Source organism: Ursus maritimus, unplaced genomic scaffold (assembly GCF_017311325.1).
Source record: "Ursus maritimus isolate PB19 unplaced genomic scaffold, ASM1731132v1 scaffold_23, whole genome shotgun sequence".
NCBI classification, from domain to species: domain Eukaryota; kingdom Metazoa; phylum Chordata; class Mammalia; order Carnivora; family Ursidae; genus Ursus; species Ursus maritimus.
Window position 1 is genome coordinate 34411228 of NW_024424786.1, and position 3642 is coordinate 34414869.

General features: G+C 50.2%; 1 pseudogene; it reads right to left on the minus strand.

Annotated features, from left to right (window-relative positions):
- Nucleotides 1–786: 786 nt before the first annotated feature.
- Nucleotides 787–2495, minus strand: LOC121104731 (annotated as a pseudogene).
- Between the last annotated feature and the right edge of the window lie 1147 nt (nucleotides 2496–3642).

Here is a 3642-nt window from a genome sequence, read left to right on the forward strand (position 1 = left end):
CTTAACTCTAGGAAACCGACTGAGGGCTCCTAGAAGGGAGGGGGTGGGGGGATGGGTAACTGGGTGATGGGCATTAAGGACAGCAAGTGATGTAATGAGTACTGGGTGTTATATAAGACCGATGCATCACTGACCTCTACCTCTAAAACTAATAATATACTATATGTTAATTAAGTAAATTGAAATTTAAAAAAAAAAGCAGTTAATCTACAAAGAGGCACCTGGCCGGCCTAGTTGGAAGAACAAGTGGCTCTTGATCTCAGAGTGGTGAGTTCAAGCCCCATGTTGGGTGTAGAGATTACTTAAAAATGAAATCTTTAAAAATTAAAAAAAAAAAGTAGGGGGATTTGCAGTTTTTCATATTTGCTTAACTCCAATTTACATAATATATAAAGCACCATTTCCATTATATCCCCTTTTTGTAGATGAAAAATGAGGTCTTAGCAATTAATCTACAAAGAGGCGCCTGGCTGGCTTAGTTGGAAGGGCATGTGCTCTTGATCTTGGGGTTGGGTGTAAAGATTACTTACAAAAAATAGTAAGAAACTTAAAAAAAATAAAAAAGAAGGCAATTAATCTACTCCTTTAAGGTCTCATGGTTGATGAATGACGGAGTGGGGAGTAGACCCCAGTGTTTAGTAACCTAGATGCCCTTTCTCATGAGGTAATTTCATTTTATTTATTTAATTTATTTATGTATTTATTTATATTAAAGATTTTATTTTATTTTTTTAAGCAGGCTCCATGCCCAGTGCGGGGATTGAACTAACGACCCTGAGATCAAGAGCGGAGTGCTCCATGGACTGAGCCAGCCAGGTGCCCCCCCAAGGTGGTTTCGTCTCTGAGAACTTGCTGATATTCCTTGCCCTAAGCCTTGGTTGAAATTCCACTCATCCGTCCTGAAAGCTTTCTGCAATTTTGAATCTCAGGAAGAAATGTTAGGGAAATATGAATCCCCTTATTCCAGAAAAATCCTTTTACAAGGTGAAACACTTCCTCCCTCCTGCCCTGCTGCGGCTACTCAGGGGCAGCCTGTAGAGAGGCATGGATGCTTCTGGTATTTCCTCCCTCAGGACAGGGGCTGCCCACCATCTGGATACCTAAGAGGGACCAGTCAAGTGGCTTCTTGAAATAGAAAGTCCGCTTCCAGTGATCCAGACAAAAGACTCTCATTTTGCAAATTCCTCTCCTTGCATTTTGTTTTGTTTTGTGTTCAAATGATCCTTTATTGAAGTATTTCCCTTTGCAGTTCTTAACTAGCTGGGCATGCCACTGTACCACTACTGATGTCATCTATGATGTCACGAGGGTGGTGGCCATCAACATTGCAGCTCACCGATTGGGCAGTCCCCAAGATCTCTTTAATGGCTCCAGAGAGCTCTTAGGCTAAAGATGGGTGCTGCATTTGTCAGGCAATGTTGACAGTCTCATCAAAAGTGATATTTCCAATGTGCTTAGTGTTTTTCTGCTTCTCTGTCTCTTGGCGATTCCTTGAGGGCTTTGATAATCAGGGCGGAGGCAGAAGGTACCACTTCAGGCTGAGCCTGTCTGTTCTGAATGGTCAGCATCACTGTCAGCCTCAGACCCTTCCAGTCTCCAATCACGGGTGGCCTCGGCGATGTCATCACCAATCTCTTCTAGAGACAGACCCAGGGGGCTGATCGTGCAGGGAAGGGCAGACAGGGACCTCACTTCCCCTCCTGTGCACCTCAAGTATACAACTTTGATCTCGTTAGGGTCCAACTTAGGCAGCGTGGTGGAGGTGGCTGGTGTGGGATGCACCCAGATTCGTGATGATGGATGACGTTTGCACCTTTGCCTCCTCCCAGCCGAAAGCTGAAAGTTCCTTGCATATTTAATCCTGCTCTTGACTAGCAGCTTAGCACATATGCAGTCAGAGACATGTAAGTACACACATACTTTTGTTCGTACGTGTATGTATGCACAGGCTGATACAAGAGTCGCAGGCACATAAACTCACATTCACACATGTGTACAAAAGCACATGCACACCTGCACACCAGCCTCTAGGAGGGTGTGCCAGACTGTCAGGGCAAACTTTACGTCCAGTCCAGCCCAGCCCCGATCCCGGAGGAGGGCCTCCCGGACATGGAGGAGCGGGAACGTTCCCCCACGGTAAGGATTTCAGAGCCAGTCAGCACTAATTACAAGGCATGGGATAGGCTCATCCATCATCCCAGAGCGACAGGCTGGCCGCGCAGCCGCCTCCCGGGCCCCTCCCCCATTGCACTGCATTTCTCCTTGAGTGACCGCAGCATGGCTCCGCTGAGAACCAAGCGTGGTAGCCTCGGTCCTGCCCCAAATCACAGCTACGGGCATGCCCTGGCTCGACGGCTAGCTTGCGCCTCCTCTCTCTGCACTCTGGGGGACACTCCCCCAGCCCCCTTCCATGCATTACCCCCTTCCAAACGGGCCGTACCATGGGCTCCGCACTGGGCTTCGTTTTCAGTATTTTCGCGGAAACTTTGCATCATCCTGCGACTTGGTATTGTTTCGCCAGGTTTGCAAATGCAGAAAAGGAGCCTGTGAAGACATCAGTTTGCTCAGGGTCACCCAGGCGGGAGGGCCAGAGATGGTATTCAAAGCAGAGTCGGCTGCTTGCATGGCCCAGGATCCCAGCGCCTGTTCCACCGCCCCCCACCGCCCTGCTCCCGCTCGTTGCTCCGCATTTCCTCTTGGAAGACCCACTTCCTCGTCTTCTCATTTCTCTCCTAAATCAGCTGAAGAGCCAAAGTCTGAAGGAGTCCCACAGTTGGGAGACCAAATAACAGCCTCAAGGGCCAAGGGTCAGGGGCTGAGCGGAAAACGCAGGGCAGCTGAGCCAGCCAGCACGAGATGGGCGGGGTCCTGGGGGTGCCTCCGCCGCGGGCCAGGCCGGCGGGGTCGGGGTCGCATTAGCGGGACTTCGGGCTGGCTTCAGGACATAGCATCAGACTGTCCGCCCTGGATCCCCAACCCCTGGCCATCCAGCTCTGCTTCCTGGGGACTGAGCGTGCCGGAGGTGTCTCGGGGCCCTGAGCAGTGTGGGCCTCCCTGGTAAAATCTGCTCCCCTGCTGAAATAATTTTGAAAGCCTCCTTGAAGGCAGAGCGCATGTCTTTTTGTCATTATCCTCCGCTTCAAAGCGTGGAGTCTGGCACTCGGTACAGATCAGCTACGACAAAACAAAGCACGACAACAAATGCCTTTCTGAACCCTATCCACTTACTGAAACGCTGCCATGCCATTCTGAGTCCAGGGCAAACCCCCCCCCTCCCCCAGCGGCGTGCTCTGCTCTTCCCAGCCCTTGCCATCACCCCTCCGCCAAACACGGCGCCCAGCATACATTGCCTCGTATAATTTGTCACATGCCCATGAGTATTTGCCTTCTCACCCCAGCTACTGGGAAGCTCCTTGGGAACCTGACGCACACTGTCCTTCCCCGGCACCACCTATGCCTATAAATGTGCAGCAAACGCTTTTGATTCCAAGTGTACAATGGCCAGGGGTGCCTGGCTGTCTCAGTCCCTAGAGCATGAGACTCGTGACCTGGGGGTCCTGAGTTCAAACCCCACGTCGTGCAGGTGTAGCGCTTACTTGATTAAAAAAAAAAAAAGGTTTAAAAGAAAAAACTTCACAAAGT